At 42.8% G+C, this 19,583-nt stretch overlaps 1 protein-coding gene and 1 non-coding gene across 4 annotated transcripts in view; one reads left to right on the top strand and one right to left on the bottom strand.

Moving 5' to 3' along the window:
* The window catches only part of SHROOM4 (shroom family member 4), a 214,771-nt gene that overhangs the window by 145,205 nt on the left and 49,983 nt on the right, over nucleotides 1-19,583 (top strand). Inside the window, exon 1 of one of the 3 annotated variants that reach the window (XM_032397926.1) lies at nucleotides 16,662-17,034. The exons of the other annotated variants lie outside the window; for them this stretch is intronic. The gene's annotated coding sequence lies outside the window, so the exon portion shown is untranslated. Of the gene's footprint in view, nucleotides 1-16,661; nucleotides 17,035-19,583 lie in introns of those variants that run through there. 3 annotated transcript variants of the gene reach the window in all.
* LOC116627972 lies at nucleotides 9,972-10,071 on the bottom strand. The gene has a single exon (XR_004298557.1). It is a non-coding gene; the product is annotated as a U6 spliceosomal RNA (small nuclear RNA).

Genomic DNA, 19,583 nt, shown 5'->3' with positions numbered 1-19,583 from the left:
TTAAATTGAATATTTCAATTGAGATCTTCAAGAAATCCTTGTATGACTTTAAAAATCTTTAGGCCGTGCATGCTTTCGCCCTTGCCTCACCCTGTATTATCCTCAGTTGTAACCTTGCATCACAGTAGAGCCCAGAGCAAAATCAAGTGTAAATTGGTCTAAGAGGATAATTGAGTCTTTCTCAGTCACCCAGGCTTTAGCTTTGCCTTGACCTGGGATGCTTGCTAGTCTCAATGAAAGAATAAAGTGAGTTAATTAACTCTTAGATAGGGTGAGAGTTAAAATTCTAGGTGTGGGTCTGTGCAACTGAACTAATGGTTGTTGGCTTCTTACATTAAGACATCCAATAGCCATCTGGTGGGTGAAGGTATCTTTTCTGACATGAAGCTGGGTCAGTCTCAGTCACTGGGAAAATGTTGTCATTTGTATTCTGTATTCCTCCTGTTTCTTTGGGGTGTGCTATGTTTAATAAAGCATGCATCAGGAGATACTGAAAAAAGAGTTTTTAATCTAGTCTTTTTCTCCCAATAGGTTTAAATTGCCCCCAAAGTATGTGTTTGTGTGTGTATACGTGTGTGTTTTAGACTAAGTATCACTGAAGAAGTCGACACCTCATTATGTGTAGTTTATTGCATTTGTGGAACAAAATCTCCCTTAAGTGATATATCTACTATGTGTCATAAAAAATTAATTCACTTTATGTGTGTGTGTTTTCATTTCAGGCATCTTTAATAGGGAAATATATTCCGGTAGATTAGTTTACAGTGTTTCTAAATAATAAATCATAAACACCAGTAAAAGAAAACATCTAAAATGTGCATGTTTGTGAGTCGATTATATGTTGATTAACCTTATGTGCTTTTGCCATAATTCTTATGATTGTCATTTTCCCTTGCTGTCAAACAACAATTCATTTTTGGAACATAAGATGCATAATTACAAATGTTAATACAACACCCTGCTTCATCTCATCCCCCTTTGCATTATGGCACAGATTTACTTTGGGGACACAATGGTACTTTCTCTCATTACTCATAGTAACTGTAATTAGACACTAAACTTGAGATATAAATATACTCATTATTTACCTATTTTGTTAATTAGAATTTTTCTTACACCAAGACTCTAGAAGAATAATGTTTATAATTCAACTAAGAACCATAGGATCCTGTTTAAAAAATAAAAATGGAAAGAAAGGAATCTGTTATGAAGAATAGAGCAATGGACTTGGGGGATTTAAGTGTAGAGTGAGTACTCAGTAGAAATCATGGAAATACTAGGCAAGCCTCTAACCATCTCATAGTCTTGTCCTTACGGGTGATTCAGGGCTGTACTTCGCACCTGACAGGGATATGGTAAAGATTAAATAGGTACTGCATGAGAAAATCCCTAGAACACTACCTGATACCAGGTATATCACCAGTGAACGTGTACTGTTTTTAATATGACATTTGAAAATTAAAAAGAAATAGGCATTTTCTAAACATTAATTCACCAAATATCTCTTTAAATAGCAAGTTCCCATGATACAATGTCATTGATTTAATAAATATTTTTGAGTGTGAGTGCTTAGCATGTACATAGCAATATGTTAAACAATGTGGTGGTGATCATAGCAGAAGTATGCTCTAGCTCTGAACTCTAGTGGAGGGAGATGAGACATATATAGGTAAAATGGTTGAGCAAGGAAATACATGATTGTCAAAATGAGTGATACCAGCAGCAAGTGGTTATGAAAATTGGAAGAAGAACATCACAAGAAGCTTGCAAAAAAAAATTAAAAACAGGGGAGGTTGGCTGAATTCCTAAATGATATGTGGGAAGGCATAAAGAGAGGATGGAGAGAAACATAGGTTTGGAGACTATTAAGGAAGCCCATCCAACTTAAGATTTATGTAGAGAATCAGTAAGAGGAAAATTTGAATAATCTATAGAAAGTCCAGAAAAGCAAACTTTACCCAGTAGGCAGTGGGGAACTAATGCAGGATTGTGAATAGGTGAATAAGAATGAAATTGGTGTTTGTGGGAAATTGGTGTGGGTTGGACTGGATGTAGGGTGGCCATGTGGTATGATTGCTTATGTAGAGTAGACTGGAAGAGTTAATGGGGGAGATATTTCAAAGCTAGGACTTGGTGACTGATTCAGTACACAGGCTAAAGAAGAGGAGAAGTAAATCGTGGTTACAAGGTTTGAGCCAGTCAGACTTTTAAAGATGTAAAGCAAACAAATAAGATTTTTAAAAAGCTAAAGTAGGAAGAGTTAGGCTTGATGTCAATGTTTGTTTGGCTTTTCTTTGGTTTTCTCTTCAGTTTGAGGTGACTGATACATAGAGATTCAACTGGCAGTTGTAGAGCATAGGTAGAACTGGTGTGGTGCTCAGGTGAGAGATCGGGACCAAAGATTGTTCTAGACCCATAGAATGCTATTCCCAATCTAAACTAGTCTCAAAGGATGCCTTGGTGGTTCAGTCGGTTAAGTGGCTTGTCTTTGGCTCAGGTCATGATCCTGGGGTCCTGGGATTGAGTCCCACATCTGGCTCCCTGCTCAGCAGAGAGTCTGCTTCTCCCTCTGCCTGCCACTCCCCCTGCTTGTGCTCTCTCACTCTCTCTGTCAAATAAATAAGTAAAATCTTAAAAAAAATAAACTAGTCTCAATTACACATAAGTATCTTTAGGTAATCACTTCCTCTTAAAAACATCATCTGCCCTTGACCTTCATTCTCCTCTAACAACTATCCTCTTTCCCTTCACAGCCCAGCTCCTTAAGCTCTTGAAAAGTGTTCTTATATTCATTGTCTCCCTTTCCTCCCTCCCATTTCCCCACTACAGTCTGGCTTCTTCCACTACTACAACACTCCTCTCTGTATAGTTCCAAGATGCATTAGTGTCCTCCAGGTTGAAAAAACAGGGAAGGAGCATCTTCCTTCTCCTTTTCCAATGGGCAATTTTAATAGAGTTTTTCAGCAGTATAGTACAGAGGAAGGAAGGTAGCCATTGATATATAATAGCATTGGCATCAAATCATTTACCAACTGGCCAACCTTTAGCAAGTTACCTAATCACAATTTCCTCATCTGTACGAAGATTTCTATTACCTTTGGAGTCATATGAGTAAGTAAGATGACATGTATAAAGCCCTTTGGAAGAAGTTGTTGCTTAATAAATATTAGCCCTGTTGAATACTTCTTTTTGGAAATTTCTTCTCTTTGATTATTAAACATCTCTTTCTCCTGGTTTTCTTCCTACTGCTTATTTTCAGTTCTTTTTCCTTAATTTGTCTCCTAACTACTGGTATACCCTAAAACAGTGGTCCTCAAACTTGAGTGTGCATTAGAATTCTCTGGAGGACTTGTTAAGGAACATATTGGTGCCCTCCTGCCTACAGTTTCTGATCCAGTCAGGGCCCAAGAAGTTCTCAGGTAGTGCTGGTGCTGCTGGTCTGAGTATTGAACTTCGAGAACTGCTAACCTAAAGTTTGGTCTCAGACTCTCTTTCTCATTCTATGAACTTTTCCTGAGAGGCTTCAGGTACTGCTGATAACTCCCAGATATCTATATCCAGAGAAGACCACACTCCTAGATTCCGGATTCAACTGCACATTACACTTCTTCACCAAGCTGTCTCCCAGACACATCATAATCTAGCATGCCCAAGGTGATTCTAAAGTACATATGGAAATATAAATCTATGAGATTAGTCAGGAAAGGTCTGAAAAAGAAGAGTAATAAGGGAGAAAGGGACCAGTTCCTTTGAAACATAATATAAAACTACAGTAATTAAAACAGTTTAATTAAAACTGGCGCATATTCATGTGCCAGATCAATGGACCATACTTAGGTCTAGAAATTGATCCAAAGACATAGTTTAGTATATGATTTTTAATATATGATTTTATCTTGAAATATTAAAGGTCTTTCAAAACAAGACACAAAGGAAGCCATCAAGGAGAAAATTGTTAAATTCGACTGCACCAAAGTTAAAATGTACAGCAGAACAAAAATGCATAAACAAAATCTAAAGACAAAAAACTGGGAAGAAGATTTTGCATCTGATATGGGAGCTTGTTCCCTTTATATATAAAGAGCTCTTGAGATTGAGAATCACTAAGGAAAATACCAACAAATCATTATGAAAGAGAAAAAAGGACCTAAACAGGCAGTCGAGAAAAAAAGAAAGTTGGTCTATAAAAATAAATGAAAAGATGCTCACCAACACTCATAATTAAAGAAATATAGATTTATTTAAGCAACAACTCTTACCTTAAGATACAACTTTCACCTATCAGAATGGCAAAACTCAGAGCATTCGGTATACGTTATTTTTCGGCAAGCATGCGGAGAAACGCACTCTTACACCTTGCTATATACCTTGCTACTCAGAGTGTGATCCTTGGACCAGCAGTATCTGTATCAACCCAGAGTTTGTTAGAAATGCAGTTCCAACCCAGATCTACTAAATCAGGATCTGCATTTTAATGAGGACCCCAGGTGATTTGTTTGCCCATTAAGGTTTGAAAAGCATTGCTGTAATACATTGTTGGTGGAAGTGCAAATTAACATAACCTCTTTGGATTTCAGGAGACTTTATCACAAACATTCACATATTCTGTGAACCACAATTCCACTTTATCTAATAGATATAATCATCTGTGTGTGTGAAGATTACAGAAATATTCACTGCAGCATTATTTGTAATAGCAAAAATAAAATAGAAACAACCTCGGTTTTCATTAATTGGATAAAGGTTAAATAAACTGAACAAAATTCACATGGTATAATACTATCCAGTTGTTAAAAATTTGTGGAAAAGTACACACAGATATGAAATTATCTCCAAGATATATTGTTAGCACAAACATCAAGTTTCTGAACAATATTCTTGTATGCTTTTTTGGTGTTTTATTTTTATAATTCCCATTTTACAGATGATGTAAGTGAGGCAGAGATGTTAAATAACCAGCCCAAGGCCATACAGCTAGCAGTAATAGATTCAGATCCAGACAGTCTGCTTTCAGAACTTATGCTTTTAATACTATACCATACTGCTTCCCAGGGATAAACAAGAAAATGTTAACAGTGGTTTCCCCGGGTGTGTGGAGGACTCATTTTTTATTGTTTATGCCTTTGTACTCTTTGAATGGTTTGCCTTCTGCAAGTGTTTTAAAGCATTAAAAAAAAAAAAAAGAAATACTTAAAAATCAACTTGTCCAAAATTGGATTGATTTCCTTCCCTACTCTTCTGCTGGTATTGGTGACAGGCTGAATCACTTACTGAAGTGAGAAATCTGGTAGACATTCTGGACTCCCTCCTCTTCTTTACTCCTCACATCTGTCCAATCAGACACCAGGATTTATTAGTCCTACCTCCCAGACAAGACAATTCTCAAATATACCTCTCCACTCTATCCCTGAATCAGAGATCACTTGGACTGTAACATTTATTTCCTAAGTGGTCCACCTGCCTTTTTTCTCCCTGATGCCAACGGATACATCTTTCCAAAATGCAAATCTGGTTCTGCCACTGTCGAACTTAAAATCTTGCACTGGCTCCCCAGTGCCTGTGGGAAAGCCAAACTCATTTACATAGCGACTTAGTTCTCCCATGTTCTGGCCCAGCCTGCTTCTCTAGCCGTACCTCTCACCACCCCTCCTCTCACATCCTAATCTCAGGACACCATTTTTCCCTCCTATTTCCATGATTTTCACATGCTATTCCTTCTACAGGAGTACCTTTCATCTGGGTCAATCCTTACCCTTCCTTCAAGGTCAGACCTCAAGCATGGCCTCCTTTATGTAGATTTTTTGCCTGCAGGTTAGTAGACGTTATATATTCTGTGCTGGGCAGGTCAGGATACCCTAAAGTTCTGTGGTTTCTCAGTGTTCCACAGGACATGTCTCCAGTGTCAAAGCCCTCTTGCCTGAATGCTGTGCATTCATACTCCTTGTGGACTCCCAACATGGCCTCCAACATGTGGACTCCCATTTTTCAATGCTAGTACTTACGTAGAAAGGGAAACACAAAAATACAAAAAAATATATTTCCCTTTCTACATAGGTACTAGAATTGAATTCATTCATTCATTCATTCATTCAATTATTGAGAGCCAAGCAAGCACAATTCAAGATGCTGAGGACAAAGCAATGAACAAATTCTGTTCACTGCTAGAATTTTGAATACTTTATAATTTTCATTGTGATTCTGTCTTTTAGCTTTAGTGTTTTCAAATTAAATCTATATTTATGTATGAGTTTTGTTTCAATTTTACAAGCATTACCTTGACAAAATTTAAAATCCAATTTAAGTCAAGTCTAATTTTTAAAAAAATAACTGATTTGTTTATTCTCCATCCCGAGGGGAAGGAATGTGTATGATTGAGTGCAGGAGTGCATGCATGCCTGAGAGAGAGAGAGAGAGCAAGCAGTTACCCCGCAGTGAGGAAACTGGGTAAGGAGTGGATTGGGGAGGCATGAGTAGGGGAGTTCATGTTCCCCAGAAGGAAAATGATTTTGTTTCAATTGCTGCCTTTTTTCTTAAATTGTTGTTTGAAAACCCTCTAAAAAAAACAAAATGAAAACCAAAGAAATGAAAAGCTTGAGCAACTAGAGGTTTGCAAATGTAAATACATCATAACAGGAAATTTCCCAGGAGCTTATGCAGGACATTGGGGAACCATGTGAAAGCCTTTATGGAGAGAAACTTCAGAAAGGGAGGTAGATATATGGCAGCTACTCACCAGCCCATACCCCCTCAAACAGGGAAGATGTGAGCAGAGATTGGCCCTCTTGGTTCTGGCACCTTCCTCACCATGAAGTAGTATGTTCCCACCTGCCCCTGGAGCCCAAACTCTATTCAGGCAGCCCACTCGATTATGTACACAGCCACTGACAGTTGAGGAGAGGCTCCCAGCCTGCCTTGGAAGACAAGACCCCACATAAGTCAAAGCATCAGCAGACATTATTTTATATATTTATTTATTTATTTTTAAAGATTTTATTTATTTATTTGAGTGAGTGAGAGAGAGAGAGAGAGAGAGAGAGAGATCATGAGCAGTGGGGAAGGATAGAGGAAGAGGGAGAAGCAGGTTCCCCACTGAGCAGGGAGCCGGATGCGGGCTCGATCCCAGGACCCCGGGATTTTGACCTGAGCCGAAGGCAGACACTTAATGACTGAGCCACCCAGGTGCCCAGCAGCCAGTATTTTTTTTTTATCAGTTGCTTTTTTTTTTATGTTATTTTAGTCACCATACAATACATCATTAGTTTTTGATGTGGTGATCCACGATCCATTGTTTTCGTATAACACCCAGTGCTCCATGCAGTATGTGCCCTCCTTAATACCCATCACTGGGCTTTTAAAGAAGCCATTTGAAAATCTGTTTTAAAATGCATGGTAGCATTCTTTAGAGTGATGGCTCTCAAACTTGGGTGTGCAGTAGAATCACTTGGAGGGCTTGTTAAAATTCAGATTGCTGGGCCCTACTCCCAGAGTTTCTGATCCAGAAGGTCTGGAGTGGGGCCCCAGAATTTCATTTCTTTTTTTTTTAATTTTTTATTGTTATGTTAATCACCATACATTACATCATTAGTTTTAGATGTAGTGTTCCGTGATTCATTGTTTGTGCATAACACCCCGTGCTCCATGCAGAACGTGCCCTCTTTAATACTCATCACCAGGCTAACCCATCCTCCCACCCCCCTCCCCAGAATTTCATTTCTAAACAAGTTCTCACTGATGCTGATGCTGATCTATAGAAAAAAAACTTTGAGAACCACTGTTTAGGGAAAAAGCACAGGAATTTGGAAGTGAAGAACTTGGTTTCAAGCCTTGTGTGATTTATTTCACCTCTGAGCCTGAGTTTTGTCTTTCCTGCAGTGGAGTTTATAAGGTGGTTGTAAGGATTAAATGGACCGGTGTCTATGAAAGTTCTTTGTGAACAGTATACAAATATTAGCAATTAGATGGCTTCACCAATGGTACTTGCTGCCACACCCCACACCAGATTTTCCTGTGCCTTGTCCCCTTTTCATGCAATTTTGTCCCACCAAGTTCATCAGGCACTTGGGAAGAAACTATAGCCAAGAAGGCCTTGAGTAGGACGCCTGGGTGGCTCAGTTGGTTAAGCGTCTGCCTTCAGCTCAGGTCATGATCCCAGGGTCCTGGCATTGAGCCTCGCGTCGGGCTCCCTGCTCCCTAGGGAGGCTGCTTCTCCCTCTGCCTCTGCCTCTCTCTCTCTCTCTCTCTCTCTGCCTCTCATGAATAAATAAATAAAATCTTAAAAAAAAATGCCCTCAGTAGTAATTTCTTTCAACCCACTGGGCACAGCCTTGATGCTGACCCTGACTTGACTCCTTTCCTTTGCCTGGTCTCTCTTCAACTTGCTCCTTATTCTTCCAGCCCTGGCCACCTCTCACAGCAAAGAACAGCTCCCAGTATTGATATTGGGGTTAAAAAACCTGTCAGATGAAGGGGTTTGGGGGTATTTTTTGTTTTGGGGTTTTTTTGTTGTTTTTTTGGGGGGTTGGTTTTTGGTTTTGGTTTTGGTTTTGGTTTTGTTTTAGTAGTAGAATAAACAGAGGAATACACTACCAAGCAGCCAATCATTTGTTGGTGAAGCATTTTGCTAGTTGGTGGGCTCTAGGCTGATTTACCTGAGGGCAAAATCCAGATGTTTGAAATAGTTAAGTGGAATTACAAGTATAATTGCAGATTCCTAACTTAAATGTATCAGACAGTTGTATTGGACAATTGTCAGGGTAAATGATATATCCATGTAGAACGGTGTCTTTTTTCTTTGAAAACTTTTTCTCATTCAACTATAATGCAGTGTAGTGTAGAAAGCTTTGAAATTTTGTAAAGGCGTAAAAAATATTAAGAAAGACCCTTAATATTCCTCATATCAGTGAGGTCATATGATACATGTCTTTCTCTGATTGACTTATTTCGCTCAGCATAATACCCTCCAGTTCCATCCACGTTGTTGCAAATGGCAAGATTTCATTCCTTTTGATGGCTGCATAATATTCCATTGTATATATACACCGCATCTTCTTTATCCATTCATCTGTCGATGGACACTCTGAAACAAATAATACATTATATGTTAAAAAAAAAAAAAAAAAGGAAGGAGATAGCAGGAGGGGAAAAATGAAGGGGGGGAAATTGGAGGGGGAGACGAACCATGAGAGACTATGGACTCTGAGAAACAAACTGAGGGTTCTAGAGGGGAGGGGGGTGGGGGGATGGGTTAGCCTGGTGATGGGTATTAAAGAGGGCACGTACTGCATGGAACACTGGGTGTTATACGCAAACAATGAATCATGGAACACTACATCAAAAACTAATGATGTAATGTATGGTGATTAACATAACATAATAAAAAAAAGAAATAAATCTAATATTAAAAAAAAAAAGAAAGACCCTTAATTCCGCCACATAGAGATAAATACCTACTGGGAAGATATAGTGTATTTGTATTCAGCCTTTTAATATGTGTATGATTATACATGAGTATACAGGTACATGCATATATATTTTTTGAATTGGGCTGGTACTACATACAGGTTTATGTACTTTTCTTTGACTTACTATTATATTGTGAGCCTTTTCCAGGATCATTAAGTAGTCTTGAGAAACATGGTTTTTAATGGCAGACTATTATTCCTTCCTGTAGATGTATAATACTTCACTTAACTCTTCCTAAATGTTGGACTCTTAGGATATTCCTGTTTTTAGCATTATAAATATCCCTGCGGTACATGACACTTCATGTACATAAATCAATGTGTGCATGTCTGCTTGCTCTCTTAGGATAGAATCCTAGGAGTGGGAAGACTGGATCAAAGGGTAGGAACATTTTTTAAAACAGATGTAATTCACATACCATCAAATTCATTACTTTCAAGTGTGTCATTCAGTGGTTTTTAGTGTATTCACAAGGTTGCACAACCAGTAATGCTGTCTAATTCCAGGGGAGAAAAATGGAGTGCTTCATAAATTTGCATGTCATTCTTTGCAGGGGCCATGCTAATCTCTGTATCATTCCAATTTTAGTGTATGTTGGCTGAAGCAAGCACAGTAGGAACACTTTGATGTCTCTTGCTATGGCACATTTCCCTCCAGCAAATGTGTACCCATATCCCTTCCCACCCAGCAGTGCGTAAGAATGCCTGTGTTCCTGCAACTTTGCTGACACTTAGTTTAAAAATACATATTGCCGATATCATTGAAAATGGCATTTTATTGTTGTGTCTCTCTGATTAGCTTTTCTTCTTCTCCCACCTGAACTCTAGCTGTTCTGTGGAGACCCGTCACCCACCCTCTTTGCACACATTTACTACGGGCAGTTGCGTCCACTGTAGCAGCATCCACTGCCTCCTCTTGGGATAATGACCGCAGGTCCAGAGCCTGCCTTAATCTCTTTCTAGCACTGCAGCCCAGACATTAAGCTGCTTGCTGGGCATGCCTATCTACATAATTCAACAGCCTATGAAACAAACTCCTGTCTAAAATCAAACATTTCTCCTGAAACCAGCTTCTGCTCTGACTTCCCTATCTAGATGAGTAATAGCACTGTTCTCCCACGTGCTTCATGGTCACGTCAACCCCATTCTCTCCTCCATATTTAATTAGTAGTCCGACCTTGTTGATTCTGTCTCTCATGTCCTCCCTCCCATCCTTCCCTTCTGCTCCATCCCCGCTGTCTTGCTCTATCGTATCTGTGGTGCTAGCCTGCTCACTTCTCTGTGCTTTCAGTATTTGTCCACATAATTCGTCCTACACGTGGCTACCAGCATAACCTTCCCAATACACTGCTTTTACCATGTTGCTCTCCTATCCTGGAACCTCCAAAACCTCTCTTTTGCCTCTTGGGTTATATTAAGTAAATGCTTTACCCTGACACTGTGGCCCACCATATTCTTACCATCATTTTTATTTTACTTCCTGTGTGCCTTATAGAAACCACACGTTCTTCATTCAGCATATTCCTGCTTTTCCCCCTCTTGTTTATGCAAAACCTGGCACGACTTCTCCAGTCTCCTCCAGTTTAAACTGGGTCTTCAAGACTTAGCTTAGAGGTGCTGTGAAGTCTTCCTTGATTAACCAGCTGTGCTTTCTCCTTTTTTAAACACTCCTTCTGTCAGCATTTCCTTCATGACATGACATTCTCGTTAGGGTTTAGTGGTTACTTAGGTATTTCTATTCATCCCCTATCACATTATAAATTCTTTGAGCGCAGGGATTATATATTCTTCATTTTGGCATGTCCCATAGTACCTCTCCATGTACCTTAAATGTAGATGGAAGTTCCATCAATGCTTGAATAAAAGAATGGTGAAGACTGCCAACTTTTTTTTTTTTTTAGAACTCCTAATGACTCAGTTTCGGGAATGAATTCTGTGCTAAGAAGGTACAGATGCCAGATGACCCAAATGTCATGGTGTCTTCTTTTTCCCTCACTCTCCACATTCAATCCATCAACAAGTCCTGTCAGCTCTACCTCTTCGAGATATCTCTAATCAAGCTTCTTTTCTCTACCCTACTGCTTCCTCCCTAGAACAAACCACCATCATCTCTTACCTACAAGAGACTTTTCAACTGGTTCCCTGGCTTCTACTCTTGTCCTACCTAAATCCATCAGTCAGGTGAGATCTTTATAAAACTTCAATCATGGTAGTCTCCTGCTGAACAATGTCCACTGCCTTCCCACTGCAGTGAGATTTAAATGTATGCTTCTTACCTTGGCCTTTGAAAACTCCACCGTCTGTCCTTGGCGCTTTTGCAACCTCATCTCCCACTACTGTCCACCTAGCTCACTGTGGTCCAGCTCCACTGAGCATTGGCCCTTCCTCATTGTCATGTTTGCTCAAAGCAGAGTGAGTGGGTGTTCTTGGTTCTACTGGGGTATTCACTATTGTTGGCTTCATGTCCTTAGTAGTGGAGATGAGTTGAAGAGTGGCCAGAAGTAATTCTAAGGGCTTTGAGACTTGACTTTGGGGGAAACCTCTGTGGGTTCCATCATCCCCCTGAAAAGAGGTATCTCTAATACTGAGTTTGAGCAGAAGAAGATATTTGGCTTAAGGGGAGAAGAAAAGAAATCTTGTATTATTCCCATAACCTCCTTCCCATGGGATACGACAAATATTACTAATAGAAACCAGAGCTGGGGGACAAACAACCTCCACCTTCTTTATCACTCTGGGTGTTGGTTTAGGAAATTGGGCATCATAGCAGAAGCTGACTCAGAAGATGGTGCTCTATGAACCTGTTGTCATTTTCCCTGTGTGCTCTCCAGAAGTCTCCCTGAGGCCTCTAGTGATAGACTCTTAGCTTTTGTATATACAGGAAAGTGAGAAAAAGTCTCTTTCATTATTCAGAGTCTTGACTTGCTCCCCTTGCTTCTAGAAGCTGTGAAATATGCACTGTCAACCTCCCTGCCTTTGGGATCACTGACAAGAAGCAGTCTATGATGTGTATGTCTTATTAGACTATACATAGAAAAACTAAAATATGCTCTCCAGTGCACACTGAAAGAGAATTCCAAGTAGTATGTTTCTGAAGTACTAAGCATTTTTTAGCTCCTCATATTTGCAAGGCTCTCCTGCATCATTCACAGTTTGCCTCTTTCCGATCTTCTTTCAAAAGAGGTGTCCCCATGTTTTAAAGATTCCAATGTGAAAATGGATACATGAAAACAGAAGGCCAAACATAAAGGCCCAAATCAGATGAGGTATCACTGCCTACTTGGAGAGCCAAAAGGCACCCCCTGACACACACCACAGCATTTGAGGGAGTCTTTCTTTCCACCACAGCATTCCCTTTCTTATTCACTACCCTGGGTTCCCTTTTAGCTAGGGATGGACCCCAAGGTGGAGTGTGGAGAGGGGGATCCAGCAGATTTATACAAAAGAACTTGACCTGAGTATTCAGAGAAGTAAGGGGAGGTTGGAAGAGGTGGGGAAGGTGGGGAGGCAGAATGATACCAAAGCCCCTTCTACATAAAATACCCACATTTCAGGTGACCCAAATTATAACTTCCCCAGACTGACGAGAAAGCCACTGTTGTAAAAGTTGTCTTTAAAATTATACATACATGCACACACACTTACACACACACATACACACATACATGTACATATTCCCCCTTGGTTTGGTCTGTAATAAGAAAGGGTCTCGGGGCTCCTGGGTGGCTCAGTCAGTTAAGCGTCTGCCTTCAGCTCAGGTCATGACCAAGCCCCACTTCGGGCTCCCTGCTCAGCGGGAAGCCTGCTTCTCCCTCTCCCACTCCCCCTGCTTGTGTTCCCTCTCTCGCTGTCAAATAAATAAATAAAAATCTTAAAAAAGAAAAAGAAAAAGAAAGGGTCTCTGGATCACCAGGCTGCAAGGCCCCCCACTAACAGTGGGGTGTGAGTGGGCCTTCGTAGCTCTGTATCCCTCCATGGTGATCAAGCAGCTTTTCCCCTATTTTGTCAGATAAACAAGCCGTGCATTGTTCTGTCCACCAGTCTGTGTGCAGGCTTCCCTTCCTGCTGAGCTGGCCAGGATGAGCTTGGACTCCTTCATATGGGGCAGGTGGAATGTGCTGTTCAGGGGGAGGCTGGAAGAACCACAGAAAGTAAACAGAGCCAATCAAGGACACTTTTGTGCTTCTCCTTATCTAAACACTTTTCAAAAGAGGAAAGAGCCTGCAGTAGGTTATGGCCCAGACCTCGGATTAAGCACAATCCCCAGCAACACAGGCCATATTTTCCTTCTTGCCCTGGGTTGGGGCAGAGCTATGGTTCTCTTTCTCTGTTTGCCTCTAAGTATTGTTTGACAGGTCTGCTGGGAGCCAGGGTCGGAGACAGGTAGTGCTGTCAGAAGAGACTGGGGTGACAGCCCACCAGGGCACTCGTTCCAGAATTTTTCTGCCTCCCGCTCCTCATCTCTCACAAGTTTTTTTACCAGAGGACTCTTCTGGGAGCTAGCTTCTGGCTTATCTGCCACTTTCACCTGCATGTGCCCATCCTCCTCTTGCACCCATGCCAAGTTCTTATTTTCTGAGTGCTTGGAAAAGAAGCAGTCATCTTGGGACGCCTGGGTGGCTCAGTCGGTTAAGCGTCTGCCTTCGGCTCAGGTCATGATCCCGGGATCCTGGGATTGAGCCCTGCATCGGGCTCCCTGCTCAGGAGGGAGCCTGCTTCTCCCCCTGCCGCTCCCCCTGCTTGTGCTCGTGTCCCTCTCTCTCCCTCTCTCTCTGACAAATAAATAAAATCTTAAAAAAAGAAAAGCACTCATCTTTACCTTCCCCCAAACATAGGAGGTTATACTTGGTCACCTAATCTGGAACTCAGCAGTGCTAAGGGAGAGGATACCCCTTTTACCCCCACCCCCTTCCCCAGCCTCTCTCTCAACTCCCAAATTGGCCAAGCTGCTTGTGTTCCTCTTTTATCTTCCTTTGCCTTTGGATTTTTCAAGTATGTGCTGTCTGTGCCCACCTGCCCATCCTATCACCTCACCTGGTGACTCCCCAACTCATCTGCCCACCCCGCCTCCCCTACCTCAGCAAGTCCCAGGAGCATGTTTGCACCTCTCATCATAATTTCCTCAACCTCACCTGGCTACTGAGAGGGCCAGACTGCTGTCAAACTCTTTTTTCTTTATTTTGTTAGGACGTGGGGATCGGCAGGCCTCATCAGGGAAGCACTGTTAGGTGCTAGGTTGCTGAGTGGAAGGAGGAAAGAAGGCACTTGGTGACCAGAAGATTAGGGAAGGCTGGGCATCGAGGCCTGAGTAATGACACGAGAAGAGCCTGTTTATCCTGCTGCTTTTTCGGACCAGGGGTTATCCTGGTACTGGATTGTGTGTTGTCAAAGAATGGTGATGACACCGGCGGCGTCCGCATTACTGCAGAGCTTGTAAGAAAGTCAAATCTGGAGCCCGCTCCAGACCTACTGACTCAGAATCTGCATTTTAACAAGATGGCCAGGCTATTAGTATGCCCACGAAAGTTTGAGAAGCTCTGAGTACTTGAGTACTAGGTTTGGCTTTTGAACATTCTTTTACTTATTTCTTTATTTTTTTTATTAGGTTTTGTATTCAATTCCAGTGTAGATACAGTGTTATATTAGTTACAGGTGGACAATATGGCCATTCAACACTTCCATCCCCGGTGCTCATCCCAACAAGTGCCCTCCTGAATCCCCATCTCCTGTTTCACCCATCCCCCCCAGCCCTCTCCTCTCTGGGAACCATCGGTTTTGAACCTTCTTTTAACTAGTCCTTTCTCTTTCATCTTCATTTGGCTCGCAAAAGTTATTTTTCTTGCTGTTAACAGTACTTTGCCCATTATTATTTGGGGTAGAAGATAATATTAACAGCAGGCCCCATTCAATAAATGCCGGCAGGTGAGAAAAATGGAAGGTCTGTGACATGCGCAAGGCCAAACAAGGAGTGAGTGGTAAAGCTGAGACTCCAAGCCAGATTGATATGCCCATAAAATCCCCAGCCTTCCTCTATACAGTACTAACTACCAAAGGAGGGCCTATAGGGCTTCTTTGGATGGCACCTGCCTTTCGGGGAACAGACAAAAGTCAACCCAGACTTCCCTGGGCGGTACAGAGGGAAGAGAGGGAAAGAGGCCTCCGGGCATGATTTCCCCAGAGAGGAATGGTCTGGGCATCCTTCTTGTCCTGAGGGGGCTCATGTAAGCCCTCTTGGGCCAGAAATTGCTGGACTTAGGACCAGAGGCCAAGGGAAACTGGAATGGGGATAAGGAGTATTACAAAGGGAAACCCCCAACTCTAAATCCCAGAGAGAAATTAAACTCTGATGCCTGACTTGGGGCTTGGGATATGCAACAAATTCACGTGGGGTTGCTCTGGTTTCTGGCTGTCGCACAGGTCAGTGAGGACATCATCTGAAGCCCCAGCCTGGGGCCTAGGACTATGACGTCAGAGCATGCTATAGCTGGAAGGGTTGTTTGTTTCAATGGAGTGCAATGTTTTATTTTGCCGAGAGGAAACGGAAGCTCAGCGAGGGGGAGTAAGTTGCCAGAGGTCAGAACAAATTCATGGCAGAGCCAGGGATGCTGACTCCAAGCGCCACTATTCTGGAGTTGGGGTCTCTGCTGCGAAATGAGGTTTTCCTTGGATCTGCTCAGATGCCCACAGGAAGTGCAGATCCTGTAAAATACGACCCAGACTGGTTTGTAAGTCTTTCTGTCTCAGCAGGACCTTCCCCTTGGAAAATCTCTAGGTCACTTGCCCCCAGCTATGTAAAATAAGCCGTAGTCCTTCCTACTTGCTCTTCTGGACCTGGAGGCTGCTAGGCTTGGCTGATCTGGGCTTCCCTTTTCTGGGGCCCAGCGGACCTACGGAGATGGCTGGGTGGGGTCAGCTCAGTTCAGGAAGCACAGGAATTCTTTTAAGTGTGTGTGTCTGGGGTATTTTTCTCTCTCACTTACGTGTATTTTTAAAAATTCTTTTTAGACACTCGCTTTATCTTTCCCAAACATCATTTCCTTGCTCCTTTCCTGAGTTCTAGCAGTGGCTGGGGGCCCAGCTTCCTTATTGGCCCCTGAGCTGTGGAAGGGGGTGGGCCGGGGCCCAGAGGAGGCTGGAGTAGGGAACAGGGGGGCTGTTTATGCTGCTGGAACTGCCTTTCATCCTTCCCTTTGCCACCAGGGTGCTGGCTGGTTTCTGGAGCTGCGTCTTCACTCCCGTCCCGCTCTCTGACACTGGCCTTCAGTCCCTATGGCTGTGGCCACGTCTAGGTCCACCGGCTGATGGCCACACTTTGCCTTCAATCCTCCTCCTCTCTGTTCTCGGAACTGAGACCTGACTGTGCCTGAGCCCCTTGGATCACACTCAGGAGCTGGGGCTGATGGCTCCTCAGCTCAGGAGGTCTTAACAGGAAGGCAGATGGGTCCCAGCTAAGGGAAGATCCAGCCTGCAGAAAGGAGCCCCGGGGGCTGGCTGGAGGGGTTGTTGGGCCCCTGAGCTGGCTGGATACCCAGCTTTCTCCTGAGCCATCTCCCCGCCAGGGGCAACTTCCATGGTAGGTACTGCTGGTAGCCTCTCTCCCACCCCCTTCTGCTTGCTTTCTTCAATATCCCTTTCTTTCTGCTTCCTAAGAAAGGAACTTTGGGATAATGAATGGTTGGGTATGTGCTAATGACAGTACCTGAGCCAGGCTTGGAAGAAAGGGCAGGCCACTGGCACCATTCCTTCCATGGTGAGGGCCTGGACCTGCATGATTGGTGGTTGGCATTTTCTTTCCTCTCTGCTTATTTCTCTTCATCCCTCTTCCCCACTGCATAAAGAGGGTATGGTTTAAACTCTAGGACCACCGGGACTTTCCTTTTCTGACTGCTTCTTATGGAAATAGCTAGGAGAAGCTACAGATATACCAGCTCGTTGAGACAGGTCCCTCTTTGGGGAGGAGGGGTCCTGCGGTATCCTAGAAAGGACTGGAGGTTCTGAGCCTCATCCTCATGGCAAAGCGATTTCAGCTTTCTGAAGTTGGCAAAGTGGTTCAGCTCTCTGTGTCTCTGTTTCCTCATCTGTAAAGTGGGGATAATAATAGCTCTTACTGATAAGGTTGGAGTGAGGACAGAATCAATTAATGGATACAAAGTGCTTAGTGCGTGGCATATCTTAAGTATTCAATAAGTGGTCCCTGTTGTTATTTTTTTTTTAAGTTCATGGTATGTCAGGCACTATGCCAAGTGATTTCAACACATGATTGCATTTAATCCAGGCTATAACTCGTGAGTAAGGGATAGTTATCTTCCTCATTTTACAGATAAAGAATCTACAACTCAGGGAAGTGACTTGCCCAGGGTCACACATCTAGGAGTGGAATGTAAGTATGGACTGTCTCCAAGTCTAGGGATGTTTAGGAATAATACTAGACCAAGTATCGGACCCTATAGATAGTTTCCTCTCCTTTCCAAACTAGGGCTAAAAGGCCCCAGCTCTAGCGGCAGTTCCTCTGCTAGGATTTTTCTTCCCCCAGTTTGTGGTTTTCTCCCCATGGTCCCAAAGTCCCTACTGCCTTGCTTCTGTCTCCTTTGGGATTGTTTCCTACTCCTGGAGAAACCCTAGCGAGTAGGGGCCTTTGTAAGCTACGTTTCAAAGTGTGACAAGGGAGTGGTGTAGCAGAACCTTGACAGTGGGTAGACAAACCCAGTGGGAGTACTCTTGAACCATCGAGAAGGACAAGTCTGAGCTGATAATCCTTGTTATAGACTATGTACTATTTACTGACCACTTGTTATGCATCAGGCTGTGTCTCAGATGCTTTGAGAATATTATCCTCAATCCTCACAATAACCCAGCCAGGTAAGGATTATTTTTCCCTTTTTCAGATAAGAAAATCAAAGCTCAGATGGGTTAAGGTGACTTGTGTAGAATCACGCATCCAAAGTGGTAGAGTTAGGATATGAACCAAGATCCGTCTACTCGTGTCTGTCTCCTTGCTTACTGGCCCAATACAGTTGGTGGGATGAAATGATGATAAGCAATATAAAACCATCATATTATTATGGGCCAAATTGTGAGGACTTGATTACTAAGGACAAGCCCCCGGGAGGACATGGTACTTGAGCGGTGCCTTGAAGAACAGGTAGGATTCAGATTGACAAAATGAGAGCGGGATTCCAGGCAAAGGGGACAGTTAGAGTAATAACTAAAATTGGTTGAGGGCTTACCAGACTTTGTTCTAAGCAGCTGACATGCATTGTCTCATTTGTTCTTTACAACCGCACGAATTAGGTATTTTATCCGCATTTTACTACAATGGAAACTGGAGCTCTGAGAAGTGAAGTCACCCGGGTAACGGAACAGAGCTCCTAAGTGGTAGAGCTGGAATTCAAACCAAGGTGCTCCATCTCCAGAGCCTGTGCTAGATTCTGTTGGAAAACCAGCAGCAAAGGCACAAAGTTGGTTGCAGGACATGATTGGAGCGCAGCCATGGGAGATTGGGCTGGGTGGGTAAAGCTATCTTACAGACGGCTTTGAAAGTCGGATCCAGTTTATATTTGATGCAGAACAGGGTAAGAAATAGGGAGCCACCCAAGATTCTTGAATAGGCCAGTGCCACGATTCAATGGGTGTTTGACATGATATGATCTAAAAGCAATGACTGGAGGGTGCCTGGGTGGTTCAGTCGTTAAGCGTCTGCCTGCAGCTCAGGTCATGATCCCAGGGTCCCGGGATCGAGCCTCGTGTCGGGCTCCCTGCTCCCTGCCTCCCCCTTCCCTCTGTCCCCTCCCCCCCGACTCATGTTCTCTCTCTCTCTCCCTCTCAAGTAAATCAATAAAATCTTAAAAAAATAAATAAAAGCAATGACTAGAGGTGGAATAAGGGGAGACTGGCTGGCGGACTGACACAGTATTTCGGATATAAAGTGTTAAGGGCCTGGACTAGAACAGAAGGGGTTGGTGGCAGGTTCCGTGGAGGAGAAGTGTGATTATGTGCAATAGTCTCAATGAAAATGAGGAGAGAGAGAGAGAGAAGCCAGAAAGATATAAAAGAAGACTCAGTAGAACTCAGTGAGGGATTGGAGGGTTGGGGAGAAAGTGGTATCAAGGCTGACCACCCACA

The sequence above is a fragment of the Phoca vitulina genome, unplaced genomic scaffold, assembly GCF_004348235.1.
Source record: "Phoca vitulina isolate PV1807 unplaced genomic scaffold, GSC_HSeal_1.0 scaffold107, whole genome shotgun sequence".
Taxonomy (NCBI): Eukaryota; Metazoa; Chordata; class Mammalia; order Carnivora; family Phocidae; genus Phoca; species Phoca vitulina.
This window is presented reverse-complemented; position numbering and strand designations above follow the sequence as displayed.